The sequence below is a fragment of the Lytechinus pictus genome, chromosome 12, assembly GCF_037042905.1.
Source record: "Lytechinus pictus isolate F3 Inbred chromosome 12, Lp3.0, whole genome shotgun sequence".
Taxonomy (NCBI): Eukaryota; Metazoa; Echinodermata; class Echinoidea; order Temnopleuroida; family Toxopneustidae; genus Lytechinus; species Lytechinus pictus.
The window spans coordinates 14,841,752-14,860,026 of record NC_087256.1 but is presented as its reverse complement, the minus strand read 5'-3'; positions in this window follow the sequence as shown (position 1 = coordinate 14,860,026).

The window sequence follows — 18,275 nt, the reverse complement described above, 5'->3', positions numbered from 1 at the left end:
GTAAACGTTAGGCTTCTGAATGCCTGGAGAAATGGCCAAGAACCTTTGAAATATGATCGGATGATGATAGATGATTTTTAAGCATGGCTTTGATGCATTTTCTCAAAATAATTTGGCATTTTCGAATGTTGCTTTACCTTCTGGTAACTCAAGAAATCACTTAATACACAGATTGAAATCTATTTAATAGAAAACATATAAGCCCTTTGGGGTGCCTTGGAAAACAAATTTACGGACTGACATGGAATATATAGTAACGTATTCTATTTGTAGAGTTTTTAATAATGATAATGATAAAAAATATCATGTTCTATTCTTTCACTTCTTTTACTTTTCCCATCTGTATTCTGATTTCAAAATCTCACATTTTCGTATAACACACAAACAACCCTCACCTATACACCCGCCTACTCTTACAAACATTAATGGAATATAATTTTAGGATGTGCAAACTGCAATGCATGATTTAATAAATACCACATCATATCTCGCCATATAAAATTGTAGCAAGAAAATCTGAGAGCTTCCATTGGAATTAGAAAAAAAATATGATGAAGTTGTAAAAAAAATATGCGATATGATGACAAAACATTGAGAATACATAAAGCACCGAGTGCATCGAATGCAAAATGCTCGCAGGCACAGCGGAAACGGGATTGGCGCGAAAAAAAGGCGGCGGGCATTATTTGATTCCAGCATGAGAGCGGGGGTGAGATCTACATTTATTTTGAATGTCGACCTTGCCTCACTTTGCTTGCAGGTGAAACAAAGCAAACCAGTTGGTATAATTAGAAAGACGGAGTCTGATTGCCCTGGTGTGCCACAAAATCGAAGCAGCATGCACCTCTTCACGTAGCCGTTAACGAAATTCAAATTGATAGCCGTAGGAATTCGGATCAACGGTAATAAGTGATGTAAAGAAGAACAAAGTAATATCTTCATTAACTCATCGCTCAAAATGGTTTCGTTCTAAAGAGCGCAGAAATATTACCCAGTATTATATACATATGTATTTGACGCCCGTTTTAGCAATAAATCAGTTGTTGTATTTTTATTTCAAAAATATGTTATTTTGCAGAGAAAAGGGAAGTGAAAAGAAGAAGTAAGTTATGTAAGCCTAACATGCATGTTTATATAAAGCCTCCATGGGTCTGAAAACTGGGTTACCATAGTTCCCCCAAATAGTCGTACGATAATATTTTCCTTATTGCAGAAGAACGATCCACTAGAAGGAATCTGGGTTAAACCAATATAGACTTAATTTCAATTATGTATCACGATGCGATCACTGTAACCAAGATCTATCTCGATCATTTTGCCTAACCACTCTATATCTCTTTGATGAAAAGAGATGTGATAATGCCGACACAGCCATGATTGTGTTTGCCCTAATTTTTCGAGCTGCTCTCTGTATCCTCTCGGCGACGTTTCTATATTATCAACTGAGCGGGCTAACCATTTCTTGAAAAGGGGAAAACAGTCTCCAGTAATTACTTAAGACATACTGTGAACCATGCTTTGGAATGTTCTTCCCCCGTGGGGGGGGGGGCAGTCAAATGTATTGCTGTACACATGCGTGACCAAATTATTTCCAAAAACCCCCTAAATGTGTTTTTCTCTGTGTGCAAAATAACCCCCTAAACACGTTTTTAGCGGGCTTCATTTACACATTTTGGCCCCTAAATAAGTTGTCGCCAGAATATGACCCATAAACAAGTTTTGTCTAATTGCTAACAATAATGATAAATAGACAAAACTATATTCATGGGTATCCCCCCCCCCCCCCCCCAGTTGTGTTTAAATACCACAATCGGGAGGAACCCGAACACTTTTCAGAAACGAGGAGGGAAAAGCTTGGGGAAAAAGCTTGGAGAAAAAACATACCCTAAACACGTTTGGCTAGTCTTTAAAAAAAAGCTTTGGAAAAAATACCCTAAATATGTTTAACCCCGCGATTGACCATTGACCAGACTTTCAAAACCACCCCTTTTTTTAACATCGGTGTTTTTGATACTCTTAACGAGTGCATGCGGGGCCCGCTTCCAAACCTGAAAAAACACACCTTTTAATCACGCATGTGTACTGCAATATACCTGACTGCCCCCCCCCCCCTCCCGGGGGTTTCTTTTTTAATGAGCAATGAAGATTTTATAACTTGTTATGACCTTATATAAGAAATTCATATGGAGATCAATGAGTATTGTTTGCGATTACCTCATGATGAACGTTGCAATCAGTAACGTAAGATTGAAATTTAGTTGACACATAACGTCTTGAAATGTTTCCATCCATACTCTCCATCTCTCTCTGACTAACTCTACCTCAATATATCTCCCCTCTATCTTTAACTTTGCATACGTCATTCCCCATTTCCCTTTCCCCCGTGCAAACAGTCCAATAAAATGTTGTGGAAACAATACTCCCAAAATAAAAAAAATGATAAAAAGTGTTTGGGGAGAGTGAATGTGAAGGAAACATATTTTTCATTTCATATGGATATATCAGTCCATTAAGAAAAAAATCTCATAAAGGGAACAATGACCCCACACCTGTCAGGACTAGCTTCAAGAACACTTCATCGAAAGCTCAAATTAATTTCGCTTGCACATCTAATCCCGTTATCTCTCGTCGTTCTTAAATTGAGACATATTACATTTCTCCAGTATTGTATCGACAATCCAATGAATCTATATTTTCTTCATACCTTGATGCAACAAATCTTCTAAGTATTGTCAACAGAATGAGGCGATTCCAACCATCCTAGCATATCGATTTCCCGTGCCCTTTAGCAGCTTCCCGAACTCACTTTTAATCTTGTTGACAAGTGACGAGAAAGGTACTTCAAATAATCATATGTGCACATGATGCAATGTTGCAATGAGATTTGAGATTGAATCTTGCAAGCGACAGCGCGCCGACTTTGCAATAATTGATTTGCACTTTTTTTCTCGGTCATACCGTGTGAGTTCTGGCGCCTTATGGTGGTGATTCTGAATTTTCACGGGTAATCTTTGATTGCTATAAATGTAGAACACTGGAAATATAAGAGAAATGCCTCAGCGAAAGTGTATGATATTGGTCTTTGTCTGGCAGTGATCTATCATAACTAGTGCTGATTCTTTGTTCTTTCACCCTCTGGACCCGTCAACTTTCATAGCTTGCTGACTGCATGTGATGCAAAGAAAACATTTTATTTCCCGCGCCTGGATCAACAACAAGAGCACTTCATCATCCTGTCAAATTGGAAAGTCTGATTCAAGAATGCAAGGGACAAAACAAATCCATGTTGATTTGATAACAATGTAACAGCGCAATGAACCTTCTTACTGAAGAAGACAATCCTCCAAGTGTTTTTATTATGTATCAAGGGTAATCTTTTTAAGGTTATTCTTTCTTTCTTTTTTCATTTCATTTATTTCACATTAAAAACCAATACATACAATTACAAAAGAAAGAAAAGGAAATTACTCCATGTATATATAAAATAGAGAGAGAAAAAAAAATTCTGATTAAGATGGCAAAATAATTTTACGAAAAAAAACAGGATTGACTTCAAGCGTATTCATTTTTTTTTTCTTCGGGAAATATTGCAATATTTTGGAAAGCAGCAGTCAAAATTGCTAGTTACTATTTTGCTGGTCATATAAGACCTTAAAGGCCTTTAGAATTGCACGATGAACTAATCTGCTAATTTAAAGGTGTCCATGAAATGTTAAGGTCATCAACGTGTTTGATACCCCTCACTCACTCATTGACCTTATGTTATATTACAATGTATGAATAAATTGATGCACGAATGCAAACCCTGACAAGAAAGATTTTGATCAATATTATGGATGTTGATAAAAACAAGACTGAAGATCAAACATTATTTTTTTAATAATCTACAAAACGGTAGCTTAATTAGCCAACAAATTAGCAAGCAATTATGTTGATTCTAAAAAAATTGTGAATTTGACATATCATTCAGAAAAAATATCACATTTCATCCCTCTTCCGGGTGAATAATTTTGTATTCAATTATGCACAGAGGGATACAGGGAGAAGATTAGAAACATGGGTGAAGTGGAGAAAAGGAAATGGCAAACAGAAAGAAAGCAGATGCAAAATCGTAACGAAGCCTTGAAGGTCGAATGATTCTCCTCTATCTCTCAAATATGACCTTCCTACTCAAATGACACCTTCCTGATTGCGTAACCAAAAACCTATTTAGAGATTTAATATACTTGTGTCTGGATGTAAGTCTCTCTGTCAAACACATACACACTCTCTCGAATTTATATCAGGTGTGTCATTTCTGAAAAGAAAAAAAATATCGCGGTATTATTATATCATTATTTTGTACAATCATAATAACTATGATTGTTAAAAATATCAATAATTAACATTATTCTTATTATAGTAAAAGTAGGGGTAGTAGATGTCTTAGAAATGAAAGTAGTACTATAATTACTATCATTATTATTATTATCATTGTTATTATTACTACAATTATTGCATTTTGGGTGAGGCCGAACAGATATCTCTGTCGGCAATCGAACCCGGGGTCCCAAATTAGAACACCGGTGGCTTGACCACGAGACGAAAAGGGGGAAGTAGCTAGATGATTACGAGTGAGGCGTATAGCTCCCGATCTTTATTTGTTTTTTTTTTTGTTATTATTATCTTGGCCTCCACCAGGTCTATCAACATAACATAATATAAAGAATAGAATGAACAGCATTTTGAACAGATGAAACTAGAATCCCAATCATATATCAAGAAGTCTGTTGTTATCATCCAAGAAGATCGAAAATACAGATCACTATAAGAAGAATGACATTTACTGACGAATATATCGGCCTTTTTATTTTTTCAATCGAAATCGTTCACTGAAAGATGTGACGTATACCCATGCAGTCATGTGCTCTCTGGATTATTACAGTAAGAGAAGACGTAGTAGGCAAAAAATAGAAACTGGCAAAGGGAAAGATGTGGAATATTATGAGAAAGTGGATCTTATATCAGCAAGTTAAATCTATATTCACTAGCCCTGTCATGTTCATTCGTAAAAATACGAAATGAATTTATGAATATCGTGGAAAATATCCCCGCAGAAATCTATATACTGAAGAATGATTTACATAATACTTGAGTGGCCAGCTTAGTATATAGTTTATGGAGAAGAATGACACCGGGGCACTGGCGGATCCAGGGGGACACACCCCATTTGAGAGGCACAATTAAAATTTGTAATGTAAAAATGCCGAAATGTGCTCCCCCCCCCCCCCCCTTTGAAAGTGAAGACCTTTTTTTCTTCTTTATTTTTGCTTGTCAAATTTTTTTCGTTGACGAAATCTCCTAAATTTTTAGTTAAAACCCTTTTTTATCATTATTATTTGTTTTGCTTGTCATTTTTTTCCTCGGGAAAATGTGCCCCCCCCCCCTTCGAAAACCCTGGATCCGCCCCTGCACCGGGAGAAATGAAGGGCGAAATCATGAAAACAATCAAATTCAAAAACTTCAAAAGATCAAAAACTCGGCAGCGAGACTATAGGGGACACATAACACCTATACTGGCTTCCTGTAAAATGTCGTATTGAATACAAGATATTAACCCTTACATACCAATGCTTGCAAGGTTACTCGCCATCTTGTCTCAAAGAACTCATTGATCAATATGAAAATAAAGAAAATAAAGATCAAACAAGAAATCTTTACTGGTAATTCCAAAAATTAATACTCAATTCTATGGCTCTCTTTCTTTCAAAATGTCATCTGCTGAGCTTTGGAACAACATGTCTGATATTATGAAACAAGCTAATACTGAAGAATTATTTAAGTCCCTTTTGAAGACATTCCCTTTTGTATATACATGTACATCATTGATTATAGGCTCCTCTGTAAACATGTGTTTCCTTCTCTTCTAAAACGCACAGAGACGTGATGTTGTCACTGTGATATGCGCTATACAGTGCGTCCCCAGAAAAAAATACACTTTTGAAATGGCTGCCAAATAAAAAATATATCACTTTGGGAGAAAACACATATATGGAAGCCAATAAAGTCAACTTTTAAATGACACCAAAAAGTTTGAAAACTATTCATGCTTGAGCGAGCACTGCCTACTGAAACAAAGGGTATGAAAATTAGGGCGGACAGGAATTAGCCTTCCAATTTCTTACAGTTTTTGAGATGCGAGTCCCTTGGGACTTGCAAAGTTGAGGGTGTTTTGATAAACCAATGATCAAGCATTATCAGTTTAGGTTTTTAGAGCAAATAATCATTAAATTGAAATTTAATGCATGAGTGAACATGAAATACAATTTTTCACTTGTTCAAGTGGATCTCAGCAATGTGTTCATGGAAGCCAGAATAGGGATAGGACTTAGGTTGGGCGAAGAAGGTTGACGGGATATGGGTCAACAGAACACTTAACCCTCCCCCCCCCCCTCTCTCTCTCTCTCTCTACCCCTTTCAACCCTCCTGAGAGACTAGCCTTTGCTAGGGTGAGCAGGAATTAGCCTTCCAGTTTTTTTGGAGGTGAGTCCTTTGGAACTTGCAAAGTTAAGGGTGTTATGCTAAATTACTGATGAATTGAGATCAGTTTTGGTTTCTTAAGCAAATTTCATGATTTAATAAATTGAAATGTAATGCATGAGTAAACAGGAATTGTAATTTTAGTGTAGCATTTTTAGTTTATTATGTGGATCTTAGCAAGTGTGCTTGTGAGAGTCAGAGTAATGTGATAGTACCTGTTACATGCAAGGGAGTGAGATAGGGTTAGACTGGGTTAAAGGGGCATTCTTCGTTGTGTTCTCTTACAAATTACATGTCATGTACTCACCCCCGCCCTCCACCCCCTTTCTTTCTCCTGGATGGTATCTAAAACTTAAATGCCAAGTGACTTATGGTTGATGGGTCTTTCTTTTCCATTGAGTGATTGTTAAGAACTTAACTAATTATGATGATTTATGAAATGATTTATTGAAAAAGCTGAATGTTTGATTGATAATTTATTGAAAAAGGTGAATATTTGATTAATTACATTGATTAAGTTGATTTACTAACAGATTGTTGATTGAATGATTGATAGGTAAAAGTTGATGACCTAATTTTCAGAATTTATTATCAAATTGACAGTCCGCTCTACACTTAATGCGTACATGTAATAGCAATCAGTCTCAATCTCAACAGGAGGGGGAGGGACGGACCAGTAGGAGGGAGGCTAAACGTTCTGTTGACCCTTTTCCCATCAGCTTACTTCATCCACTGAAGTCGTTTGTTAAGGTCTTAAAAGCGACCCGAGCTTAACGTGTAACTCGCCGGGTAAGTTCGCGATAAAGTGTTCCATTGCAATTATAATGTACGCGCGCGCACTGAATGGGGAGTTTGTGCGAGAAAATCACTTCAGTTCAGTAGTACACAGTTCCCCGACGGTACCATCAATCTGGGCCATCAATATTCCATAAAACACGTGAGTATTAATACAGAGCAAACTTGTAATACCATTGACGAACCCCTTTGTCTTAGAGCGAAAACAAAAGCACGTGGCAAACACTGAAACAGTCAAATTTGAGATAGTCTTGAACATATATTAATTGAAATGATTATAAATGAATTCTAGCGTCTTCAAATGAATCCCATTGTCTGATTAAAAACTATCAATGACCGACAACGCGTGAATTTAAATGCACTTTAATAAATTTAAGTGACTCCTAAATGATTTGAGCGGAAAAACCTGTGATAAGCATCATGGGCAGTGGAACGTATTTTCGTTGAGGGGGGGGGGAACAAAAAAGGGAACTTATATGTCAAAATGGGCATTTGGTGCAAACGAATATTTTTACCGAAAAATTATCATATGCGTGAAGTAATTGTAAGTTTTGTGGTACTAAATTTGAGCAAAGCCCTTTTGAAGGGATTTGTGATTGATTACACATACATGTATGCTTTATTTCTTCTGCGAGCAAACGATTACCGAAAAATTTAAAAATCTGAAAAAAATGAAATTCGATTTTTGGTGAATTTGGTGAATATTAATGTCAAAATGTCACCTTTGCGAGATGTTACAAGCGCGAATCACCATCTCAAACTTCTGGATATTTTATGTAATAAGACAAAATAAAATACATTACGACCAGTTTTTGTTATGAAAAAAAATGTATAATCTAATTAACTAACTAAAGAATTTACGCAAGCGCGAAGCGCAAGCATTTAGTGACTGATGAATAGGATACATCTAACAAATCAGGTATGGGAGAGCGGAGCTAATCCGCCCCAGGAGCAAGTCCGCCCACAACTTGATCTGACACTTTGCCGTGACTGGATGAATTATAATAATACATACTTACATACATACATGATAAACAAAGAATAATTGGATTAAGATGTCAATTTCAAAAAGTGAACGTGTATAGAAAATCAACTAAGTATTCAATAACTAAGTCCAATAAGTCGGAGAATGTCCCTAGATCCCGAAAATACGAATAGTAGGCCTATAACTATAATTTTTCGTAAAATCAAAATATATAATTAGCCCAACACTGCTTAGAATGACTGCATATATTGAACAATTACACAATGTTACATATGTAAATACAAATGAGAGGCACAAATAAAAATTATATAAAAGTGCAAAAATAATTGAAACGAAAAAGCTGATGCAAGATTTTAAAAAAGAGAGGGAGAGAGAGAGAAAATAATTCTTCATGTCAATCACTCTTGAGTTTTATGTATTTGAAAAACGATATGCTTTTCAGCTATGGTTTAAACTAAGCAAGCTTTGGGGGAACCTTTAAGCTATTAGCTAATGAAATCCAGAAATAATCTATTGCCCAATTCTTATTTTAAGTGGTAATTCAGTGTTCTGTGTTGATCATTTAGTCACACATTGAGATATCACTATATCACAGGGGAGGCGCGTACTTGGAGCAGGGGACACATGACCCCCAAGTGCCCCCTTGCCCCCCACCCCCCCCCCAAAAAAAAAGATAATAATAGCCGCAGGAAACTAATCCTTTTCCAAAATACGATGCATTTCAAAATTAAATATGTCTTTTTCTAGCGAATATACTTTTTTTAGAAGTAAATTATACATTTTTGGTTAGAAAATCAATAGATTTTTGGCACGTGCTTCGCGCTCTATCAATTATTAGTGAGTAAGGTATACCTTATCATGTTTATGGTTTTCAAAATGTTTAGAATGTCCAGTATCTAAGTTTGAAATAATAACAAATTTTTCCTCGCGTTTCGCGCTGGCATCAATTATTTTTTTAAACAAATGTTCATTATATATATTTTTGGTTTAAAAAAATGTTAAAATTTTCAGTTTTCAGGGTTGGGATATCACAAATATTCAACTCGAGCCTCGGGCTCGCATTATTTCATTGGCGAGATATGTAGGCCTATCATATTTCATAAGTCACTAAATGCAGACCATATCAGGTTCCTTTTCAGGTCAGAAGGTCCTATGTATAAACAAAATCAGCTCGAACCTACAGCTGGCATTAATTCCTAAGTTAGGTGCACATCTTTCTTCATATTTAAAAAATACTCGAAATGTTTCATTTCCATGTCTTATTACAAGAAATGTCCGAATGTTTGAGGTCGTGATTCGACCTCAATAATTAGAATTAATGCCCTTTTATCTCAACAGTGAATAGCACCATGAAGCGGGTTTTGAAACTTCAGATTGGAATTTTTTCCAAAGCGCTACTCTCTCGCGGAAAAAGAGCCTATATATCTCAGCAATCAATTCAAAAAGGCTTTCCTCAACTTACAAATTACTACAAAAACAACCAACTACTTCACGCAGATAGCAGTGTCATACAGGAACATTATACGTTTGCACCAGAAGCAAATGGAAACATATGTACCCTGATTATCTTTGCCTCCCCCCTCTCCAAATGAAAATATGTCAAGTGCCGGCCCAGATTTACTTTTTAAATCCATGTTATTATAATTTTTAAAATATTCACGGACAATACACTCTATTAATCAGGGGTCGGTGGCCAGGGGGAGGGGGGGGGGGGTTAGAGCCAAAAATTTCCCGGTCATATCATGGTATCAACAGGCGTAATGGTGTAATGAGGCGACGATTTTGAGAGGGCCAGATATTGCGTATCAGGCAGAATTTATCTTTTAAAAAAAAGTTGCGAGCGAGCGAAGCGAGCGAGCAAAATTTTGACATTTTTTATATGAAAATCCAATTTTGTGATAGATTTTGACGTGATATCCAAAGAATAATATGTTTCACTCTTCTCTCTTTCCGTTCATTTTTTGTGGTCTGTACACCACTGTGAACAAGATTATTTGCCGCAATAGCGTGATAGAGAAAACAAAAAACGAGGGGCACAGTATGGCACATGTGCTAAAAAGCTGCTTAATATAAGTTCCGAGGGAGCGAAGCGAGCGAGAAAAAAATCAACTTTTCATGACAATCTAACTTTGAGCTATTTTTGACATTATATTCAGTAAATAATCCATATCCTACACTTTCCCCCTTTTCTTACTTGGTTGTAGAAGTTTTGGGGACCATGGCCCAACCCTTCCATATTCATATACGGCAGTGCTATGCGGTTGGGGTAAGGGACGGAGCCCCCGGAACTTCTTGATATCACAGCCATTCAAACCTCGCAGATTGCCGCTATTTTTAATCAAATCGCGGGTATATACAGAATATAGCTTTTACACAACACATTTATTCAACCCAGTTGAACCAAATATTTTGAGGGGGCAAAACATAGCGATGTGGGAAAATTTTCAAAAAAAATCGCCAGCGAGCAAAGCGAGCTGGAAAAAAATTGCCTGATGAAATTGAATTCTGTGATAGATTTTTTCTATTATATTCAGCAAATAACACATTTCATTGTTTCCATTCATTTCATTATATACGCTGTCTCTTATAATTTCTTTTATTTCCTCTTGGGTGTGGAACCAAGACCCCCCCCCCCTCCGCCTGTACGCCAGTGATTAAACGTAAAGCTTAATATATGGAGGGTCCCTACATGGGGCGTTATAGAGCCATTTGAAAGTTGTAGATGAAGAACCCCTACTGCGTGGGGTCTGGGGCAAAGCCGCGATAGCTTAAAATTTAGCAAGCTTATATCACAATTTTGTATGCAGTCCTTTTTTCTTCCCGCTCTTTATTTTCAATCCTCGGCAGCCCGGTCGTGTTATTAAGGTTTTTTTTCTTGTCCCTTTTCTTTGTTTTCCAATTTATTTTCCATTCTACCTTCATTTCCCGCTATTGTTTGCCATTTTGTCATCTTTCGATTTATTTCCCATCATGCAATTGTACTACATAGGCCTATTTCGGAATGATTTGTTCTTTCTCAAATGTTCTTTTTTCATTCCTTTTCCCGCTTTCCTTCCTTTTAGATTAATTTTTTTTTTTCGCTTTGTTTCCTTTTCACTTTTCCCTTTTCCTTTCGTCCTTTCCCTTTCCCCTTTCCTTCCCCTTTCCGCTTTCCTTCCCCTTTCCCTTTCTTTCTCCCTCCCTTTTCTTTTTTCCCCGTTTTTTTTTAATTTTCCCGGTGAAATCCGCCAGGAGGGGGGGGGGGGGCAAGCCAGAGGGGCAGCTTGCCCCCCTGCCCCCCGCCTGTTACGCCACTGCTATTAATTGTGGTTAAGTTTTTCTTCCTTTTTTGGTTTGTAGTCCATTCTAAAAATACAAATAAAAAAGAGATTCAAGACATATAATAACCTGGTAAATATAAGTACCCTTATTGTCTTTGCCTCCCCCCCCCCCTCCAAATAAAAATATGTTAAGCATTGCCCCAGCCTTTCCTTTTTCAATCCGTGTTATTCTAATTTGTAAAATATTCACGCACAAACCACTCTATATGCTTCTGGTTAAGTTTTTCCTCCTTTTTGGTTTGAAGTCCATTCTAAAAATGCAAATAAAAAGAAATTTAGGACATATAGTAACTTGGTAAAAAAGTGCAGCATATTTTTCATTAAGAGCAAATCATACGTGTAGGAGGCAATCGTGTGCTTGTGCATGTAGAGGATCATATGCGTGCATCCGATCCCAAACAACACAGAGGCAAACACAGAGGCACTGCGCGCACACACTGGACACATTTTCAATAGGCTAGGGAGCGAGTTACGCTATAGCAGTAGTTAACACTTTAAGACCTTAACAGTCGTTTCTTACCCCTATTCTCCTGACTCCAATGAAAACACTGCTGAGACCCACATTGTAAAGATAAAATTTTGCACTAAAGATTGCAATTCACGCTCACTCATGCATGGAATTTCAATATGATAATTCATGAAATTTGCTCTAACAATTTAATATGATAATGAATGACCATTAATTCATCACAACACCCTCAATTTTGCATGTTCCAAGGGACTCGCCTCTCAAAAACTGAAAGAAACCGAAAGGCTAATTCCTGCCCACCCTAATTGTCATACCCTTTGTTTAAGTGGGTAGTGCTCACTCAATCATGAATAGTTTTCCAACATTTTGGTGTCATTTGAAAGATGACTTTGTTGGCTTTCCATATATATAAGTCTTTCTCCTTAAAGTGATATATTTTTTTATTTGGCAGCAATTTCAAAAGTGTATAGTTTTTTGGGGACGCACTGTATAAACAATGTTTATAATTGTTATTATTATTATTAATCACCTGAGATGTTTTGCCATATCTCAGTATAAAGTCCCTTTTTAAGAAACATATTTTCGTTTACAAAGAATCAATTTTCAGCATGAGCATATCTCTCAGCATTTGGCTAGGGTCTTTTCGACTATAAGAGCTGAATAGAAGTGTCGGGCCACCACGAATGTATGAGGGGGGGGGGGGCATGTTTTCCAATACGATAACTTGTAACTGTTACATACATAATCTTTAAAAGAAAGGAAGAACCACGACTTTATAGAGAACGTGAGGATATGGATTTTGATCCCGAACATTTACTTATTACGATTTTTTCGTCACAAAATTAAAATCGTTAGATTTATACATTACAAACATTCGTTATGCGTCAAGGTGATCTTGCGTGTTTCTCTCCGGTCGGTTCTGGCATACTATCATGACGTCGTATCTATTCCAGCTGGATTACCATCTCAACATGCCAGGATTAATGATGATTTATCAGGAAAGCTGCCCATCATTTGCCCATGGTGAAGATTATCTCCTGGACTAATGGATTTTATCTCACATTTCCCACTTGCTCTTTTTTTTTTTCTTTTTTTTTTTTGGGGGGGGGACTCTAACTTGTGTAATCCTCCATCAGAACGCCTCTTTCATGAATAAGAATAAATGTTCATTGGTTATCAGTACAATTGATATCATGCAATATGACTGATTATTTGATTGGTTGATTGTTTGATGGAATGATTGATTGATTGGTTGGTTGATTGATTGATTGATTGATTGATTGATTGATTGATTGATTGATTGATTGATTGATTGATTGATTGATTGATTGATTGATTGATTGATTGATTGGTGAATTGATTGATTGATTGATTGATTGACTGACTGATTGATTGATCGATCGATCGATTGATTGATTGATTGATTGATTGATTGATTGAGTGATTGATTGATTGATTGATTGATTGATTGATTGATTGATTGATTGATTGATTGATTGATTGATTGATTGATTGATTGATTGATTGATTGATTGATTCGTTGGTTGGTTGGATATTATGACCATAATGTCAAAAGACTCTGTAATGTTAAAAGTCGCGAATCCATTCTGAACAATAAGTAAGTTCATCGTTATACTGTGATAAATCAAAAAGAAATTATGCTTTGATTTGGAGAAATATATAGAAATATAAATGTCATAGAATTCGGGCAACCTTGGTAATGTGCAAAAAATCGATAGGTCAACCGCAATTGTGTTGATATTTTATTCATCCTGATTCTGGGCCATTCAAATCTTCTTCCATTAAGAGACTGATGCTCAAATCCTTCATCATTGGATGCTAAGGGATTCTGCTTAACCCTTAACATGCCTAACATGCTGAACATACCCCAGGATAGGTAATACATAAAGATTTTTTAAAGCAGAGTGCTATTTATCACGACTAATAATTATTTTGTAACTTCTGAAGGTTTCCATGGCGAAGAAGAAAAATGTAGTAGGTGTCACGGTACACCATGTATCTTTCTTGGGCAAGTGTTGGTCCTGAAAAAGACCACCCAATCTCTACGTTTCGACAAGTGTGTTCTTGTCGGCTTCAGGAGAATATATTTACTTTTTTTTCTTTCAAATGACAAAGTAACGCAATGTGTGTTTTATTTCCGAAAAAAATAATGCAATTTGCTTTTAAGTGACGTAATCAATAAGTATGTCTCTCTAAAGTATCAATCTACACCCCTCTCTATCTCTCCCATGTGTATCAGAGATGGAGAGAGATGGAAAGAGAGAGAGAGAGAGAGAGATTGAGGCATTAGAGAGACACCATTGCTTACGTCAGTCAAATGCAAATCACATATTGGTTTTTTCGGAAATGAAAGATGATATTCGTAACTTTGTTTAAAAAAAAAAATCAGTATTTTCGCTCTAATAATGTGAAACCTTTGACTCCTTCATAAAACGAATTAAAGAATCTTGACAGAGACGTACATGTATGTTGATTCAACTGAGGCCTCCCCAATTTTACTGTAAGATCGATAAACATAATACTGTATGGTATTTGGAAACAAAAATAATGATAAGATATTAGAAATTAATGAGTCGTGGTTTTAAAGCTCTTCTATGCATTGCCATTGTATTTTGAAGAAGATGTAAGATATTAAATTTCAAGTGTGGCAATTGTTTACTGTTTCTTGGTACTCAAATCAACTTGATGTAGGATAATAATAGTAATAGTAATATGGACATTTGTAATGCACCGGCATCCGTCATAAAAAAAAATGTTCATTGCGCAGTGAAGAAAGAAAGGAGAAGAAGAAAAGGACACTTAAAAAACTAAAAAGGGGGAAGAATTATAATTACTTAAAAGCTTGTGTTAATAACCAGGTTTTCAGTGCATTCTTTAAAGTGGTGAGACGAGAAATATTGCGGATGACTTGTGGAAGTTTACGCCATAGGAATGGCCCAGCATATTGGAATGATCGATCCCCCATAAATTATGAGATTGTGGTACAGCAAGTAAGGATAAGTTTTAGCCGACATTATGTTTGCGAGGGATTGTACTTCATTTAACCAAAATGTTTGATAAATGGAAGGCTTGAAAAAGTCGGTTTAAGTTTAAAAAAAGAATGACAAAAATCCGTCTAGACAGAGTATCACGGTACAAACATTGACAAATGAGAAATAGCGGCCTTGAACTCAGGAAAATGCTGGTTAGAAAACTTTGAAGTAAGGATTAGGTGTAACCTTTCGATTTCACCCTAACATCTTCGTGCCAAGTTTGTTTCCCTCAAAGGCTTGAAAACGAAGAAATGCATGAACCTGGAATAACTTGAATTTCAGCCTCAGAGATGTGAAGTCCCCAAAGACAACACCCGACCGAGTTTACACCACTTTCGATGGTAATAATCCCGTCACCATGAGACTCATCATTCCTGCTTTCAATTCTTCAAGAAGAAAAATAAGCCTCTTTATCCTATGGCTCATCATTGTATTCTCTTCTCTTTTCAGTTTCTCTTCCTCGCTATACTTGTGTTATAGTTCTTCCTTCTTATTCCCTCCAATTGGCTCCCTTGATCTCTTAGAATACTGTTAACATTTAAAGGGGAAGCGAACTGGCCAACGCTGCGTGTTATCTCCCACTGTCTGTCTCCTATTAACGGTAAGTCTTAACATATTTTTTTTATAAGATAATTAATAATATAGAGGATAAAAGAGCCAGTAACTTTGTTTGTGTATAGAAACTGAAATGTTTTTTAATGGAAAGGTACCTGTATTGCTATCATTGTGATATAAATGTATTGATTAGTGAATTATTGTGTTATCAATCTCATTTAAGTGGGCATATATTACAAGATTACATGCACTGCTAATAATGCTGTATCATGTGTAATGATTTTTGGCAGATAATGATTAGTTCAGGAATTGAAGCGGCCCTATAGTCACAGGTCATACGGTCGTTAGGGTTCGTTTTAAAATTATAAATCTAAATATCTCAAATATCAATATCCATATTTTTATACAGTGAAAGTCTGAAAAGGATGTCTACAGAAAACATGTCTATAGCTTTATCAGATATCGTCCCCTTCAACGGCCGTTTTCTTTCTTTTTCTACGTGAGAATTTTCAAATTAACAGTCGTATTTTATCAATTTGCTTCTATACATTCATTTTAAGTTGGCTTCATCATTTGAGATCTTATGATCAAATCCATTTCCTGCAACATTAAATGGCTCATCTCATTCCATGATGCAAGTTCTTCCATGAAACAATTCTTAACTCATGACAATGCTGGAGTTGAACACATTTTCTCTGAAATGTAGTTTGCGACCTTACATACAATATTTTCATATTTCCGACTAAATAAAGGTAACTGAATATCTGTCATTTTTAGTAGAGTCACTTATCAAGCATGAAATGCGCTGAAAACTTCAGATATTAATATTTGTATCTTTTTTATCTGTGGATTTCTGATATTCCCTCAATACATTTGAAAAAAAAGTGTCAAATGGATATTTACGCCATCATGATCATCGGTGTAGATGAAGGTATTAGTCCCTGAAGTCACTATTTGGGCGTTGAACATGGTAGGTTCAAGAACACTACCCTGTGGTACACCATAACGTCTGCTGCTTTCCCGTACGAGCGGATTGTACCTTTATTATTAGAAGTCCTTAGTCATTGTGGTGTCATATAGGCAGTTGTCGAGTCAAAAAAGAAAATCCATTTGGTTGATCCTCTATACCCAAGCACAATTATAATGTTAAAAATAATCTCGTTGATCTTTCATTTCAGAATAATAACCAAATCATGAATATGTAATTCGACTTCACCCCCTATCCCCACCTCTTATCATTCAGTGGTGGTTAGTTTTAATCATGAGAAACATACCGAATGATTGTTTTTAAAGTTACTTGGATTTTGAATGTAATCTATCGGTCATCACATGAATTACATCTCATTCGTTTCAATGAACACCCAACTCCCTCTGAAAGGAATTTTGTTAGATATCGATATTTATTTGACAGGTCTCTCACATGTTTGTTCTATCATGTCATAGGGATCCATTAGAATGGTATGGTGATTGAATGTGAGCTGTTGTGATAATATGAATAAATTACTGTATGTACCAAACACGTAATGTATACAGATGATGGCGCTCTGTATCGCTACCATAACTATCCGCTTTCAACACTCGGGTGAATGTTATGATAGATGAAGGTTATATGGCAGATGTTGAGTGATTCTGATTCATGTCAATAAAATTCACAACCATATCTGATGGCATTTCTTCCATTGCCTCTACCCCACATTATTTCCACACTCCCTCTATACATCTATGATCCTGACCGCTCTCCCCTCCCTTCCCCCTCTCTCTCTGTTGCTCTAATTTCTCTTCCCTCTCTCCCCCTCTCTCCCCCTCAGTCTGTCTATCTTTCTCTATCTCCCTCTCCTTATCTCCCCCTCTTTCCTCAGTCTTCCCATTTCTGTTTGAAATTCAGATTTGAAATCATTTTTTACAACAGCATTGCGACCAAAGTGTATTTATTGGATAATAGCTTTGATCCTGGAAGTGTGTATTATCGTCATACTGAATTTTCGAAATAACTTTTTGGTCTAATTTGTCATTTTGATCATGTAAATCGTAATCCTGTGAAGCTGACAATATGAGCCGCATGTGTCATGTTGTAAATTAATAAATTAACCAATTGGTTTTTATTTCTTTAAATTTAATTCAAATCCATTCAATGTTTCAATACTCTTTAGGTCAATTAGTCAATTCAGCGTTGTAAGCACGGTGTAGACAAACATACATTTATAAAATATCAAAGACGATTCATCAACCACAAACACACACCAAATCTACTTTATGCTTCTTTTTACAACAATTGTCATTCTCAACTGAAACTACATATAACTAACGTGAATAGTATAAATGACATTACTGTTACACAAATTGAAGAAAAAATAAAAAAAACTTACAAATCAATTTCAAATTTTCTAGAAAGTAATAATTTTCATCATAACAATTCGCTATTTCATTACAGTTATTTTTCTCAAGATATTCAGCCCACACATTTTTTTTTATTTATTTAGGCGCTCCTTGTCGTATGCATTGCCGGATTTCTTAGTGATTTTTTTGTTTGGTCGATAATGTCATATCTGTCAGATATTAATTCCACTGCTGTAACTATC